At 37.1% G+C, this 17903-nt stretch overlaps 1 pseudogene across 1 annotated transcript; it reads left to right on the top strand.

Annotated features, from left to right (window-relative positions):
• Positions 1 to 822: 822 nt before the first annotated feature.
• LOC308513755 (dynein light chain roadblock-type 1-like) lies at positions 823 to 1704 on the top strand (annotated as a pseudogene). Its single transcript has 2 exons — positions 823 to 917; positions 1510 to 1704. The product of its transcript is annotated as a dynein light chain roadblock-type 1-like (transcript).
• Positions 1705 to 17903: the final 16199 nt, after the last annotated feature.

Raw genomic sequence — 17903 nt, 5'->3', positions numbered from 1 at the left:
AGTTCTTAGCTTCCTTTTCCAAACCAGTTATTGCAGCTGCAATTGTTACCCCAGCTTTGTTTGACAATTACTCTTGGATTCTTCCTTTTTTCTTTTCTTTTTTTCTGGTAAAGCTCACATCCTGATAATTTCTTTCCTTGCTCTCATGATTTTACAATTAAAACTATATAGAGCTGGGCCTTGTTTCTGGTTTAAAATTATTATTTTAAAATATTTCTTGATATAGATTTCCTTTTCAATAATTTAGCTGCATTTTCACCATTAAAACAGAGCTAATTTATCAACTGTAAACATATATATATATATATATATATTTTTTAAATTCAGTTTATAGAAATTATAACTTCATTTAAAAAGAATAGGCTGAGGGTTATTGCCTTAGGGAAAAGAACATACAAGGAAACTACAGAGAACCAAGACTCAAACTTTTGGCTTTAAGTTCTAAAAAAAAGTTTCTTAGAAGCTGATTAAATGAAGCTGGGGGGGGGGGGGTAGATATATATAATAAATAATTAGGAGCAGTATAACTTTTAAAATAAATGATCTTAGCCTGGCTGATGTGGTTCATTAATAGAGCATCCACCCATGAACCAGGAGATCACAATTGGATTCCTGGTCATGCCCACCCTGTTACAGGCTCCATCCCTGATTAGGGGTGGGCAAGAGGCAGCCAATCAGTGATTCTCATCAGTGATGTTTTTCTCTCTCTCCCTCTCCTTTTCTCTCTCTGAAATCAATAAAAACATATTTTGAAAAAATAAAAAAAATAAATGATCTTGACTGGGCAGTGCTGGCGATGCAGAGCTACCTGATCTGCCCGAGATGCCAGAGGTGGAGAAGACACTGAAGCGACTTCAGAGCCAGAAGGGAGTGCAGGGAATCATCGTGGTGAACTCAGAAGGCATTCCCTTTAAGAATATTGATACTGAATTTTTGGACTGGAACCCAGATTCTTTAGCAACCGAAATCGAAGAATGAGTCCACAGACAGAAAGTGGTATAGCAAAGGTGGAGATTTATTGAAGAACAAGTACAGACTCCCACGTGGGGAGGGGGAAGAGTCCCACAGAATGGACTTCCAAATAGAGAGGGGGAAAAGGGTCCCACTGAGTTCTTTTTCCCCATGGTTTATAAAGGCTGCAGTTCCTGTGTTCTGATATCCCCTCTGATTGGTCAATATTCCCCTTCAAATTGGTTTCTATAGTGATTCCTAAGGCCCTCCTCCCTCATAGTCCTTCCATTTCTTGGATTTTCTTCTTTTCCTTCTGAATGAAGGGCTTCTTTTTCTTTATTTTGTAAATATAGACCTTTCTTGGCTTCTTCCAGTTCCCTTGTCTTATGGAAATATACTTGTTGCTGCTCCCTTCTCTTATGGAGATGTAAGTGCACCTGGCTTCCTTGTGTTATGGAAATGTACCTTCTCCCAGTCTGCAGCCCCATGCTTTTCCATGGACCCCAATTCTAAGAAATCCCTAAGCCTGCCAATGTTCCCCCAAAATTACTGCTTCAGTACCATGGACAATCCTACCACCACACAGTACGCCACCCTCACGCACAACTTCATCTGAAGGCCCCAAGCACTGTGCATGAAATTGACTCCCGGAATGACCTCACTTTCCTTTGAATTCGCTCCAAGAAAAATAAAATTATGGTTGCAGCAGATAAAGACTATTTCCTGATTGTGATTCAGAATCCAACTGCATAAGCCATTCTCTTGGCTCCATGCATCATTCCTTAATTTAATGCCCCCCAAGAATAATAGTGTTAATCATGTCAACCAACTGGTAGGTGAATATCACCTTAGAATCCATGCAGACCAATCCAGTGATCAATGTGGACTGCAGCTCCACCCCACCCACCAAAGGCATCTCTCTGCTGGCCAGTTACCCTGAGTTCCTAGGAGGCCCTCTTTCCTCAAGTCCAGGTTTCTGAGCAAGAGCTTATGAGAGGCCCACACCCTGCTTCCTCCTGACGTTCAGTTCACTTTGTTGCCCTTGGAAAGGCTGTTTTTTTTTTTAACTAAAAATAACTGAAACTATAAAAAAAATAATCTTAAATTATTTTCTTTTATATAATTATTTGCCATTATAACTTTTTTATTAAGTCATAGGTCTATGCTCAACCATTGAGCCACACCAGTCAGGCACCACCATTATAACTTTTTATTTAGTACTCCGATGGCATAATACGCTTATTAAAAATTCTAAAAATATACCAATTTTTATGTATTTGTTTCACTTATTTAAGTTACAATTACAAACACTCTAGTAGCCTGGTCAGACATTTTACTTTTATTGCATTAATTCAATAGTTGTATACATTTCAAGTACATATAAGGTCCTAGCAAACTTTAATAAAAATCCATCACACAAATTCAGAGTTAGCATATCTATCTAGGAGCCTAGAAGTCTGAATTTTCAACAAGCACCCGAGATGATTCTGATGAATGCAATGTAAAATCACATCTGTGAAATACAGGTTGGTGAGAGGGCCTTTGATAAGAAAAAAAGGGCCAAAATTATAGATCTTATTTATGTGACTCTGAGAAAATCTAGTGGGTGTTTTACTATATTCTCATTGCCTGTAACATAGGAGAGTAAATTAAATGTGAATTTTCAACAAAGAATATAGTATATTTAAACCTTGAATTTTTAAGATATAACATCACAAATTATAATTTATATAACACTAGAGGCCCGTTGCAGGAAGATTCCTGCAAGAATAGGACTTCCTGAGGCCAGAGAGAAGCAGTAGAGAAGGCTTGGTGGGCTTTGCTCCCTTCTCCCCTGCCTCGCTCCCTCCCATCTCCGCTGCCTGCCTTCCTCCTGTCTCCGCTTCTATCCCGCCTGGCTGCCCTGGAAGGGCCGGATGGTGGCCGGGAGGGCGGTGGATCACTGCTGTCCTGTCCAGCCACCCTGGGTTGCACACGGGAGGCACGGATGGTGGTGGGGCAGGCGGTGGATGGTGCTGTCTCGCCCTGCCTGCAGTATGCAAATTAACGGCCATCTTTGTTGGGTTAATTTGCATACTCTTCTGATTGGCTGATGGGCATAGCAAAGGTAGGGTCAATTAGTATCTTTGTCTTTTATTAGTGTAGATTGTTTATTAAATCCAAAATTAAATATGCAATTTTTTAATCTCTAGTAATCTTTTTTACTATAAAGAATGTGTATTCAAATTGTATTTAATTTACAAGAAATAGTTCCCTGGATTTGAACATGAGACTATGAGGTATATGCATTATAATCTTGTGATTTGAGGACATTAATATACATAAAGAACTTCTGGGAATTATTAAATAAAATCCTTATTTCAAAAATTCTAAGTTATATGCTACAGAAAACAATTTCTAAATAACCCAGAGTTCACTTAGCAAAAATGTAATTATATAACCCCCCCCTTTTTTTTTTTAACCAAAGACAGAGAAAACATAAAAGAAAACAAATCTGAGGTAAAAGAGAGGAGGCTATTTAGTTTTCTTGATTTGCTTCAGGGTAATATTTATTCAAGGCCAACCCCTACACTTATATCTGAAGAATGACCCTAAGATCTTATCTAATAAAGAGGGACTATGCTAATTGACTGCCACACCCTCACAAGATGGCAGCACCCACAGCCACAAGATGGCGGCACCCAGTCCCCTCAGGCCCGCCTCATCCAGCCAGAGTCCCCCAGTCTCCTTAGCCCCGCAGGGGAAGGCAGTTGAGGGCAATCAGGCCAGCAGGAGAGGGCAATTGGAAACCATCAGGATGACAGGGGAGGAAAGTTGCAGACAAGCATGCTGGCAGGGGAGCAATTAGGCATCAATCAGGCAGCCAGGCGAGTGATTAGGAACCAGCAGTTCTGGATTGTGAGAGGGATGTCTGACTGCCGGTTTAGGCCCGATCCTGCAGGGGTCGGGCCTAAACTGTCAGTTGGACATCCCCTGAGGGGTGCCAATTGGAGAGGGTGCAGGCTGGCTGAGGGGCGCCCCCTCCCATGCATGAATTTCATGCACCAGGCCTCTAGTAGTATTATAAAACAATGATCCTGAAACATTGCAGAAACTTATTTATCAAGGACAACTTGACTTTGACCACAACACCCTATGATATAATCAAAGAGCACTGATACTTGTAAAAAATACACAGTTAATAAAGGCAAAAGCAAAGGATGGTCATGTCTACTTTTAGTCTACCAAAAAAATTTGGTATACAAGAATTCTGGTAAAGTATTACTAATAGGTATAATATTGAACTTTCAATATGTGCTCTACTATGTTAAAATATGTTTACAGCATATCAACCTATTACAATCAGAGAAAATGCCAATAGGTATAACAGTGATTATCTCCTTGCAGAGACCTCACAACTAAGAAATATCAGATTCTTCACTGAAATACAGTGCCTTTTTTCACTAAACCATGTCCCCAGATTAAGTCTCTGAGTTAAGAATAAATTTTTATTACTTCATTTAATGTAACTCTCTGCTAATCACATTCTCTCCAATTGTCTTAATTTCTTACATAGTATATGTAATTATCTGTATTTTTGTTTTCTTTATGAATAACTAGAAAGTATACTCCATAAATATGGCACCAAGTTATTTTCTTTTCTACTGTAGATCTTGAAGAGTGACTAGGATGGGGTAAGCACTTCTTAGCTTTGTTTAAGGTGTTAAATAACAAATGGAGTCATTTTTTTCTTTTCTCTTCCTTTTATCTTTCCTTCCTTCCTTTTTTTTTATATATATATACTAGGGGCCCGGTGCACGAAATTCGTGCACTGGGTGTGTGTGTGTGTGTGGGGGGGAGAGTGTCCCTCAGCCCAGCCTGCCCCCTCTCACATACTGGGAGCCCTCAGGCGTTGACCCCCATCACCCTCTGATTGCCTGATTGGCCCCTTGCCCAGACCTGACGCCTCCGCCAGAGGTGTCAGGCTTGGACAGGGGACCCCCATCTCCCCCCGATCACTGGCTCTGGCCCCCGCCCAGGCCTGAGGCCTCTGGCCCAGGAATCATGCCTGGGCAGGGGACCCCCATCTCCCTCTGATCGCTTGCTCCACCCCCCCCCAAGCCTGACGCCTCTGACCCAGGCTTCAGGCCTGGGCAAGGGGACCATCATACCCCCAATCCCCGGCTCTGCCCCCCACCCAGGCCTGATGCCTCAGCCAGAGGAGTTGACCCTCATCACCCTCCGATCACCAATCACCGGATCGGCCCCTTGACCAGGCCTGAGGCCTCCGGCAGAGGTGTCAGGCCTGGGCAGGGGACCCCCAGCTCCCCGCAGTTGCAGGCTCCGCCCCTGCCCAGGCCTAACACCTCTGGCCTAGGCGTCCGGCCCAGGCAGCGGGGACCTGCAGTGGCAGCGGGGGGCGCCGCGATCGTGGGCTTCTCTTTAGGCCCAGGCAAGGGACCCCTAGCTCCTGGGACTGCCAGCTTCGACCGTGCCCAGCTCCCATCGCTGGCTCCACCCCTACTTCCTGCTATCACTGGCCAGGGTGGCAAAGGCGCCTGATTTTCCGATCATGGCTGGGGGGCCGCCTTTGCCCTGCCCCCCAGCTCTTAGCTCCCCCCTGGTTTTCAGATCACTGTCAGTGGCAGGGGGCTTCTTCCTGCTTTCCCTTTCACCTCCCTGCATTGTGCCTAAATATGCAAATTAGCCGCCATCTTGTTGGCAGTTAACTGCCAATCTTAGTTGGCAGTTAATTTGCATATAGCCCTGATTAGCCAATGAAAAAGGTATTGCCGTACGCCAATTACCATTTTTCTCTTTTATTAGTGTAGATATCTTATTTCTATTTACAACTTGGTTTTTGTCTATAAAATGAAGCCAAGAGAAGATATATTTTTGGTATATAGTAGAAGAGATTCTAAGAATGTATCTGTTTATTGTTGTCAATAACTATAAAATGTCCAAGATTTTACTTAACTCACAAGCTAAAAATTCTGCCTGCTATGATTTTATAATTGTTGACAGAAGCAACTAGGACTTTATTGCTCATGGTACAACAGGCGATATGAGCTTCAAGTTCACATCAGTTTGTCCTTGTTGCCCAAGACCCATGTGACGATGCATAGACATCTAGGTGATTCTGCACACATAGTGGTATGTGTTACAGAAGAGGAACTCCAAGGTTAGAAAAGATTCAAAAGGCAAACTTTGCACCAGTAGAAGGAATTACTTAAGTTTATTCTTTAGGAGGGAAATACTTTACCTTCCCAAGGTCATTTGTTATACAAATTACTTCATTTATTATACAAACATCCTTGGGAAAATAGTCCAGAACAAGGTTGACAATCCATGCAGACATCCAAAAAACGCAAGAAGAATCACCTCCCATCACTAGCCAGAATCTGATAAAATACTGACTACCTACTAGTATATGTTCTTTGATTTTACTCAAGATTCTTTTCCTCTCAATTAGCATGAATTAGTCTGCACTTAAATTTCAAAAAATATATATACCCCCATTGGATAGAAATTGAACAATGTAATAATTTACATGTTTAAAAATGCTTATGTGTATATACATGTAAGCATTGCTCCGTTGTGTAAAATTGCTCTTTGTAGCTTTTTAGACTAGGATTTAGTCTTTTTAGCACTTTCCCAATAGAGACTCATGTTTATATTATCTACCCTTGGCATTACATATTGAAAATGAAACTTTACCTTTGTATTCTTCCTCCCAAAACACCATAGCCCTAGTCTAATCAGAAGAAGAACACCAGACACATACCAATTGATTGACATTCTACAAAATACCTATTACCCTTCAAGTGTCTCCATTTATCAAAAACAGGGAAAGTCTGGGAAAGGGTCACAGCCAAAAGGTGCCTACAGAGACATAAGTAAGGATAATGTTTATCCTGTGTAGGAACCTGGAATAGAAAAAATACATTAGGTATTTATATTGATTCATTTATTATAACAAATTTATTATATTCATTAATATGTTAATAATGGTGGAACTGGATTTGAGGTATGTGGGAACTCTTTGCTCCATCTTAGCAATTTGCCTCTAAATCTAAAACTTTTCCAGAAGTAAGCATAGTTAAAATATATTATCTCACAGAATACTTTAAAAGTTTTGAATCAAGGTAATGAACATATTCATTATTCCCCAATTTTCTTTGTGCCCCTTTGTGATTTCCTATACACCCATTTTCAGGCAACTACTAATATGCTTTCTTTACTATGAAATCACTTGAAGTTTCTAAAATTTTATACAAATGAAATCTATAGAATGCAGTTTCTTTGGTCTGATTTCTGTCATCCAGCATAATTATTTGGAAATCTAGTCATTTTGTTATGGGTATCAACAATTCAATTCATTCCTTAGTGTTTCTAGGTAATATATTTTGTATAAATGCACCACAATTTTTCTATCCATACACCTATTAATGGACACACATAAACATTAATATATATAATTTCGTTTTGGTAAATAATTTAAAGTAAAATGACTGCATTATATGGTAGCTGCAAATTTATATTTATAAGAAACTGCCAAACATCTAATTTGTAGTAATAGTTTGTGTTCCAACTAATAGTACATGAGATTTATCCTCTCCAGCATTTTGCTTTGTCATTTTTTTTAAATTTTCATAATGTAAAAGATGCATAATGCTATCTCATCATTTTAATTTTTCAAATAACTAATGACTTTGCACATCTTTTTATATGCTATTTGTACTACATATATCTTCTAAGTAAAGTGTCTATTCACATATTTGCCTAATTTTTAATTGATTTGCTTGGTTTCTTTTTTTTTCTTTTAATCCTTATTGTTGAAAGTATTACATAGGTCCTCCTTCCCCCCTATTAATCTCTTTCAGCACACTTATTATTCATTTTTATTGGTGTATTATTGATACATAACATTATATTAGTTTAGGATGAACAGCATAATGATTTGACATTTGTGTATATTATGAAATGCTCACCACACTAAGTCTAGTTAACGTCTATCACTCTACGTAGTTACAGATTTTTTCTTAAAATGAGAATATTTAAAATTTCTCTCGTAGCAACTTTCAAATATGCAATATTATTAACTTTATTCATCATGCTGTACATTACATCTTCGATTTATTTTATAACTGGAAATGTTATCATATAACCCCCTTCACTGATTTTTTCCCACTTATCCTCCTTCCTTATGGCAACCACCAATCTGTTCTGTGTATATATGAGTTTTTTTTCTCTTTCTCATTATTTAACCTTGCTATTGGAAAACAGGCTACTTTCCTATCAAATCCATTTTATATGAAACCAGATATGACTGGAAATCATCTGAGATAATTTTATTTGAAAATGGTCAAGAGCAAAGTACATACACCTTATCACTTTGTAACAGCAAATTGACCTTTGAAATTTCAGTTTTCCTGTTTTTCTTGAACACATAGGGGAAAACATTTTTTTCTTCACAAACATAACACTAAAATAACATAATCAAATGGCTAAAACCACCTGAGTAATATCTAAATATGGTTGGCACTTTTTATATAAAGATATAAGGCTAGCCTCTGGTAATATTTGTTGGTGTCTTAAAATTTCTACCCTATTGCTTTTTTAAAAATGATAATAAGTTAGGCTTTGCCTAGAGATGAATACAACTTGACTATTGGCAGTAATCCATTATTAATATACTTCAATAAACAGAAAAAGTTCTAAAATATCCTACATGCTATATGAAGTCACAGATAAATGGGCACATTTTACTACAATGAATGAATGTCATACTCAAATCCATGTGTATTGTGGATGTTCAGAAGAAGCCACCCTAAGATGTGCCTCTGTGGTGGATCGTTTTGAGCTAAAGGCAATTTTAGCTGCAGGCACAAGAGAAATTGTTGCTCCTTCATTTAACTACATAAAGGAATTTGAAATAGGGATCTTTCACATAATAAGATTATGGAAGAGAATCATTTTGACCCACCTGTATGACAGAAAACTTGCATTTACTAACCATTTGCTCTTCTTCCTGCAATGATCCTTTGAAGCCCTCAAGGCACATTAGCTCATTCCTAGCTCAGGATGACTTATATACCACAATTCCCCTTACTGTCTCTAAATTTCTCCTGCATGTGGCACTCTTGGGCTCTCTTATGTATGCAGGGTTCCCATTGTATGCATTTTTGGTTATTTTCTCTTGCTAATCTGTCTCATGTCTATTTTATTATTAGACCAGCCAGAAGAATCTTGAGGGTAGAGGAAACTCTTTTCCCCCACAGTATCCTCCAAATCAAAATCTTCCTTAGTGAGTCAGCCAGTCATTCCTATAGACATCCCATTTAAATGCAGTACTACTTCAGCAGAGAAGGAAATGCTGTATTTGTTCAAAACAAAAGGATATGGATTTGAGTACTTTAAGACTGGACTTTCAGTGTTAAATTGGTTGACAAATTTTCAATGTCAAAGTGATGATAAAATAAGAATTCAGTTCTGTTAAGTGGTGTGGAGAGCTGTGATTATATTGACTATATTTGAACTTCAAAGTTACCATTTATTGGTTATCAGCACAAAGCCACAAAGGCATTAAGCAAACATAACTTTAGTTTTATTTGAAATTATCAAACACTGACCAGCTCAAATGACTTTTACAAAAAAAATTACCAAATAAAAGTGCAGTATTGTCCTTTTTCTAAGTCAGAGACCTTGACTTGCTGCTACTTGAATGTATTAACAGCAATTTTCTTTCTTTCTTTCTTTCTTTCTTTCTTTCTTTCTTTCTTTCTTTCTTTCTTTCTTTCTTTCTTTCTTTCGAGAGAGGAAGGTAGAGAGATAGAAGAAACACTGACGTGAGAAACATGGAGCAGATGTCTCCTGCATGCCTCATTCTGGAGATCAAGACCTGCAACCCATTCATGTGCCCTGACTGGGACTCGAACCAGCAACCTTTTGGTGCATGGGACAACATTCAACCAACTCAGACATACCAGCCAGGGCTTAACAGAGGATTTTCAACCCACCGATGGATGAGGCAAGGATTTTTAAAACATACAATACCTGACTGTTTACTCAGGAGCACTGACCTTTTGACCCTTAGATTGTCAAATTAAAAAATAATAACAGTTAACACAATAGTGTTCCATGTGAATGACCATAAATAAATAGACCCGATAATAGAATTGCATCTTATTGGACATGTCACATAATAAGTTTGCATCTGATTGGCTAATTCTTGCTACCAGAATTCTTTATATACAAGTATAGTTACCTGTGTGTGTGTGTTTTTTAAAAGTCACTTTGGAGCAAAAAGAGTAGGTAATTACTATTTTTTAAATCAATCAATATTATACCTTATTTTTGATCAAGTTAACAAAAAATATAATATGCTTTTTGGTGTGCTGCAGAACTTAGTAATTAGTTTATGTGTGCCATGAGATGAAAAAAGGTTGAAAATTGCTGTATTAACATGTAAATAAACTTATTTGTAAATAACTGCTTTTGTGATTTTTGTTTTAATATTTTATAGGTGTGTTACTTTCTGCCCTCACTTCTAACTTCTCCCTTTCATTATTGGCAGTAGACAGGGTGCCTGGCTGTCTCTGTAATATAAATGGTTGGACATTTTTATAAAGAATGGAATACAGTATGATGTACGAAATGCATAAAAAATCTTCAGTGAATGGGAAGAAGGCTCTGGGACCTTGAATGTCAGTTCCAGGAGAGACAAATTTATGGGTGTAACAATCTGTCTTTTAGAACTGGCACCTAAGGTCCCAGAGGCTTTTCCCCTATCACTAAAGATTTTTCATTCATTTCCTACTATATATATAGATATATGTATCTATATATATATATTTTATGACAAAAAAATCTGAATGTCACATTTAGACATTTTTGCTGCACAAAGAAGAAACCATGTCAATTCTGTTCTAGTTCCATACCCAAAATCAGTTTTAATATTGGATTAAAACTATGTTTGATAGAAATGAGATTTCCATATCAGCACAATGAAGAAATGTTAAAATTAAGCTTACTCAAAAATTTAGTATTTCACCAGGAAGCCATTGGTCCTTGTAGTTAAGCAGGCACCAACTGAGGTAAGTTCTCTTCAGGACTCACTTAGAGAGGTGTAGTTATCACTCACAGAACTGAAGCAGAAATACAGATCACTTGCACTAGTGGCCTGGAGAGCTGCGTGAGCTCTTCAAAGTGACTTTTCCATGAAATATCTAAGGAACTGAGAAAAACACACACACAATAAACTGTGGCATAAAGAGGCAACACATTAGATAACATAGTAGTAAGACAAGTATGCTAAAACTGTTTGAATTCATATAGAAGTATTGATCAATCAATGGGCCATGTAGGCACAAGAGCTGATTCCACCTACACAGTAAAAATTTCTTTTCACAGATTAATTTCTGCTTATGACCCAATGACACTACTTTGTCAGATTCAAGCAAAAGTGTGGATTGCACCAATAATTTTTGAGCATTAATATATATATATATATATATATATATATATATATATAACTTAATTTTTTTAAAAATATATTTTATTGATTTTTTACAGAGAGAAAGGAAGAGAGATAGAGAGTTAGAAACATCGATGGGAGAGAAACATCGATCAGCCGCCTCCCGCACATCTCCCACTGGGGATGTGCCCGCAGCCCAGGTACATGCCCTTGACCAGAATCGAACCCGGGACCCCTCAGTCCCCAGGCCGACGCTCTATCCACTGAGCCAAACCGGTTTCGGCTATATATTACTTAATTTATTTAGGCTTACTTTTGCTTCTTTTAGCTATGCTTTGTAATTTCCAGTATATAGATCTGTATATACTTAAATGTATTTATCAGCAAATACTTTATGGTTTGTATACTCTTATGTATAGTATTTTAAAATTTTAATTTCATATTTTATTGCTGGTTATAGAAGTAACATATCCTAACAGTGGTATTGGTTACACATATACATGCTTTCATAGATCATTAGACTATCCACTTAAAAATAGTGAATTTTGCCAGGCTGGTGTTGCTCAGTGGTTGAGCATTGATCCATGAACCAGGAGGTTATAGCTTGGTTTAATTCTTGGTCAGTGCAGATGCCCTGGTTTTAGGAGATGAGGAGTCAGCCAATTAATGATTCCCTCTCATCACTGATGTTTCAATATCTCTCCCACTCCCTTCCTCTCTCTGAAATCTATTAAAGTTGATTCAAGAATAGTTCTGGTAATATACTTACCATACAGGATTTTGTGGTATTTTCTGTAAATACATATTATGGTCCCTAACAATAATATACACTTAATAAAAATTAACTATTATAATTTTAAAATTCTATATTGCTACATATTTTTGACTGTAAATGTTCACTGCAACTTACAAACTTGGGTACTTGTATAGAATATTATCTGCACAGGTAATCATAATATATAGCTGTTGAGGTGGAGAAATATGTGCAAAGTAATGACTTTAAACACTTACCTGTCTAAGGCCTGCACCCACCTCTTGCCTCTCTCTTCCTCCCTTTCCTTAACAATAAAATATTCCTGATTGAAGACTGTCTTAAGATGTATTTTAGAACTTAGATCCCCCATCTTCTCAAGCTAGGCCTTTTCAGTTAATAAATTCTTCTTGCTCAATATATATATAAAAGCCTAACCAACCTATATATATAAAAGCCTAACCAACCTATATATATAAAAGCCTACCCAACCATTACCACCAAATGACTGGAATGACCGGAATGACCAGAATGACCGGAACAACCAGTCAACCAGTTGCTATGACACACACTGACCACCAGGGGTCAGATGCTCAATGCAAGAGCTGCCCCCTGGTGGTCAGTGCACTCCCAAGCCAACCTCTCACAGCCAACCAACCTCCCACGGTCCCTTCCCCCATCCGGCAAGCCCTGTCTGACAGCCAGCAGCGGCAGCCAGCAGGTCCCGATGGGCAGCTGGCAGGCTCTGGCTGGTGGCTGGCCCAGCCCCAATTGGGACTGGGCGAGATGGCCCCAATAGGCCCTGATCACTGGCCAGGCCTAGGGACCACACCTGTGGATGAATTTTGTGCACAAGGTCTCTAGGATGTATATATTAATATTATGGACATAAGATCCTTATAAAGACAGAAAATTTTTTTTTGTTTAAAGTCTCCAATCTGAGCCCTTTAAATTATTCTGTGCTGCATGCTTTTAATATTCCTGTATATACCTTTGTCATGCTTGCCTAGAATTCAACTGTGTTTCACTTCGTAACTTCATAAAAGTTATGTTCATAAAATTGCATTTGTGCGCCTTGCTAATGTTTTTCTTCAAAGTTATTTGGTGCCAAAAATTATCTCTTAGTCTTAATTTGAGAGTAGGTTTTTTGGGTAGTATTGGACACCAAATTTGTTGTGTTCATGTGCTTCACCATTTATCGTTACATCAATTGTCTCTTCCTCTACTCACCACATTCTTGGCAGTAGAAATCCATATCCCTCTAGGGATGCAATTACCTATACCATTATTAATTAGAAAAATGTTAGTCATAATGATAATTATATATCTATGTATATATCTATATCTATATATAATTGTTTTATAAAGAGAGACATTTAATTCACAAAACAAATAGAAAATGGATACTATTTACAGAGAGTGTTAAGTGGATTCCCTAATTTCTCATTATTTTTAAACTGTCTCAGTCTCAGGAGTGTGAGTCCAGTAGCCAGGATCTCAAACATTATATTCTACAACTACTCAAAATTACTTTTTTATAAGATGAGTAACTTTAAATGAGAATGATCATGAGATTTAAACTATCCCTGGTTAAATCAATCAGTTTTATATCCTTAAGCTTAAACATAACAATGGGTATTTATCTTTTTTTTTTTAATATATCTTATTGATTTTTTACAGAGAGGAAGAGAGAGAGATAGAGAGTAAGAAACATCGATGAGAGAGAAACATCGATCAGCTGCCTCCTGCACATCTCCTACTGGGGATGTGCCTGCAACCCAGGTACATGCCCTTGACTGGAATCGAACCTGGGACCTTTCAGTCCACAGGTCGACGCTCTATCCACTGAGCCAAACCAGTTTTGGCAATGGGTATTTATCTTATATTTTTAACATTTAAGTTCAAGGTGACTGTGCATTCAAAACTTAATTTCAAAGTTACGTAATGTAGCTTGCAAAATCCACCATTAAAATGTTAAAATGTTAGTCCTCTTGGGGAAATTAACTTGGATTCCAAGTAAAATTGCATGACATTATGTTTTTATAAAACAGAATAAGTGCATGCACTTCAATTAACTTATTTATTAAAGTTATGCATAAGCTGTAAGTTTTTAAATACCTTTAATAAGTTTTGAAGCACATAAATATAGCTATTACTGAGTAACTTGTCTAAATATAATGAATATACAATGAATAATATTTTATAATTTGAAATAATGATGACATTAGTTTGGCCTGTCTCATTTTTGATTCTTCAAGTAATGGCTACGAATATTACATTTAATTACACTTGAACTAAGCCATAGAACACACACACACACACACACACACACACACACACACACACACACACCATTACGTGCACACACAAACCCTACAAGCTTTTAAGACTAAAGCATGACTATCAGAACAGGCATGAAGATCATCGTCACTCAGATAAATCATTTTGGTTTAATACTTTGGTGTGATCTAAGTAAAGGTCTCTCAAGAAGCTCACATGTGATTCCCACTTACTGTGATTAAATGAAATCTGATTTGATTCAATACATTGCATTTAAATTCTTTAAAAAGATATGCTTTCCCATTGCTACAAATATTTGATCAGTGGCCTATATGTGCTCAGTTATATGGCCTTCTTTACTCACAAAATGAGTTTTTATACAGCTTCTAATAAGTTAGTGGAAGTAAAGATATCTCCCTCATCTCAGCCTGAGTTAGCAACCTGTTTAGAGTTAGATGCTGATCCATTTCAGGTGTTTCTGAAAATGAGGCCCTTGGGAATGGCTTCCAGCAGAGAGAGTATGGTGTATTAAACATTTATTTTATACTCATTCTTCATTTTAATTTCGTTCTTGAGGACTACTAAAAAGTGTCAAATTTTTGTTTTACTCAATGTTTTTTTAAAAAACTCAGTGTTTCTTGTGAACTGGTGCATAATAGAAAGCATATATAATGCTTAGAGTAATGTCACAAAAAAACAGCAAAATTGAGCTAGATGAGTTCTGTCATTTGCAATTCTAGCTTTTTGAAGTGAATCACATTTGATAGAAATAATAATAATAACAAGCTTTTAAAAGTATGACTAAAAAATAGTTAATAAAAAATAACAGGTCAGTAAGTAGATCTAAAAATGTCTAAATCAAAATCAAAATCAGAAAGTACCACTTTGTTAAGTATTATCCAAGTAATAAAACTGGACAAAGAGAAACAGGAGTTACTTTAAAAATATCTATGCAACAATAAAGAAGGGTAAATACAATTCTACTGTTCCTCTCCTTGAATTATTAAATTTGTCCAGCCCTTTCTATTATAACCCAAGAAAGCCTGAAAGGTCTTAGCAACCATTATAAGATTTTTCCTCTCAACCTCTTTCTGCAGTCTCAGTTCAAAAATTGGGAACCATCTAGTGAGACCTTAAGTGGATCTTTAGTGCTCTAATTATGAATAAGATAATTATAGCAATTATAGATGAATTAGAGTAATAATTAGTAATTATAAATAAGTCAATCTGAAGTATATTCAAAATATACTTACAAATGGATGTTTAAAGTGACAGCATCACCTTAAACCCTGATGTATTTTATTCTGCATCTTTCATCATAGGTTATCACTTCAGGAATTGGAAATTATATAATTATACATATTTCTTACAAGGAGTTTAATTTTCAGCCTATTTTCCATGCCTGAAAGAGAAATAATATGTTTGATACTTGAAGGAGAGAAAAATACGTTTTTCCCTAAATCATGTAAATAGCTCACATAAATTACTAGCGATCAGTGCATATGCCTTGTTAGGGGTTTTAAAATGTATGCACAGGTCTGACAACAACTTACTGCATTTTTAAGAAAATAATTCAATTTATTTTAAACTATAAAGTCTATAGTCATAAAAACTTTCAATAATCCAGTGTATAATTTCTCTAGAACCATAAGGGTTATAATATTAATTGAATCTTAAGAAGAATGAGATAATTTACATTCATCTAACATCCCATTTAACCTCACAACAAACCTATAGAAGTTGAAATGGGATTGACATTATGCCCATTTTTAAAAATGTTTAAATAACTATCCCAATATCACACAGCTAAAACAATACATGGCAGTGTTGTTATCTGAACATAGATAGATTCAATTCCAAACCCACAATCTTTTCAAAATGCCATACCATCATTTTTATAAGTGAATTAGAGGCCCAGTGCATGAAATTCATGCACTGGAGAGAGGGGGGATGTCCCTCAGCCCAGCCTACACCCTCTCCAATCTGGGACCTTTTGGGGGATGTCCGACCCACAGGGATCAGACCACAGGGATGTCCGGTGGTCGGACATCCCCCTCACAATCCAGGATTGCTGGCTCCCAACCACTCACCTGCCTGCCTGATTGTCTTTAACTGCTTCTGCCTGCCAGCCTGATCACCCTCTAACTGCTCCCCTGCCAGCCTGATCAATGCCTAACTGCTCCCCTGCCATCTTTGAGGATGGGACAGTCAACTAGCATGTTCCCTTCTTATTGGCTATGGGTGCCACCATCTTTGCGACAGCGTGAGGGTCAATTAGCATATTCTCTCTTTATTAGATAGGATTACTAAAACTATAAACAAATGCCTATTCTAGTTTGAATTTCTAGGTATGTCAGAAAAGATGTTTTCCTTTCTACCACTGTTTATTTAAAATAACACAATGAATCATAGTTTATTGTACCTTTCAATGGTTGCTTCTAATATTTGAGTTCCTCTTTTTATGGATGCCTTACGTAGATGATATTTAAATTTTAATCAAATCTGTGTGTGCTGATTAAACATAACTGACACAGCAAATCCATTTATTACAATTGTCTTGACTAGAACTTTAACAGAAACAATGATTAAATCAACTTACATATAATATAGTTCATCACTTAGACTACTGTCATTTTGTTACTATCTTGACAGGATTGTTATGGAAATAGTTACCAAACCCTTAGACAACTATCAAATCTAGCCCAGCTAGTTGCAGCTGTGTAATATTGAGCTGCAATTTGCCTCTCTAAAAAATAAAGAAAATCAATGTATTTTTCATATTTGTTGAGAGATAAGCTGAGATATAATAGAAAAACTACCAGACTCTATGCTAGGTACAGAGTTGGAATAAATGGTAAAATATTGTAGCCATAATTACAAAAGACCCTAATGATGTCTTGATGAGACTGCATCATAATGATTATTTATAGCCATGAGTCCCTCTCCCATAAAGTTAAACTTGATACTCCTCTGTATATTGCCAAGCTCGACGCCCAATACTGCTGATTTGATTGAATTTCAAGGAAACTACTTGCAAATGAGCTTCTTGGTCATCTCCTAAAGGGAGTAGCACTTCATTTTATTTAAAACAATAAAATATACCAAGAGATATGTTTGTGGTTTTTTATTAGAATCACTATTGACATTGTGACTGAAGATATCAAAAAGACCTGAAAATGCCAAAGATTTATTTCAACATGTATTTATTAATTTATTTATTACTTAAAACAACAGCAATTTATTCTCTCACAATTTTGGAGGCCAGAGGTCTGAACTCAAGGTGGCAGAAGGGCTGCACTCCTTCTGGAAACTCTGATGGGAGAATCCTTCCTTTCCCCTTCCAGGGGTTGTGGCCTTCCTCGCAGCTGTGTCACTCCAGGATTAGCCTTCGGTCACATTATCTCCTCCTCTTCCTGTGTGTCTGTGTACCCTCCATTTCTGTCTCATATACGGGGACTGGCTATT

This window comes from Myotis nattereri, assembly GCF_964212035.1.
Source record: "Myotis nattereri genome assembly, chromosome: 2".
Taxonomy (NCBI): domain Eukaryota; kingdom Metazoa; phylum Chordata; class Mammalia; order Chiroptera; family Vespertilionidae; genus Myotis; species Myotis nattereri.
The sequence above is the reverse complement of the archived record's forward strand: the minus strand, read 5'-3'. Positions and strand labels throughout refer to the sequence as shown.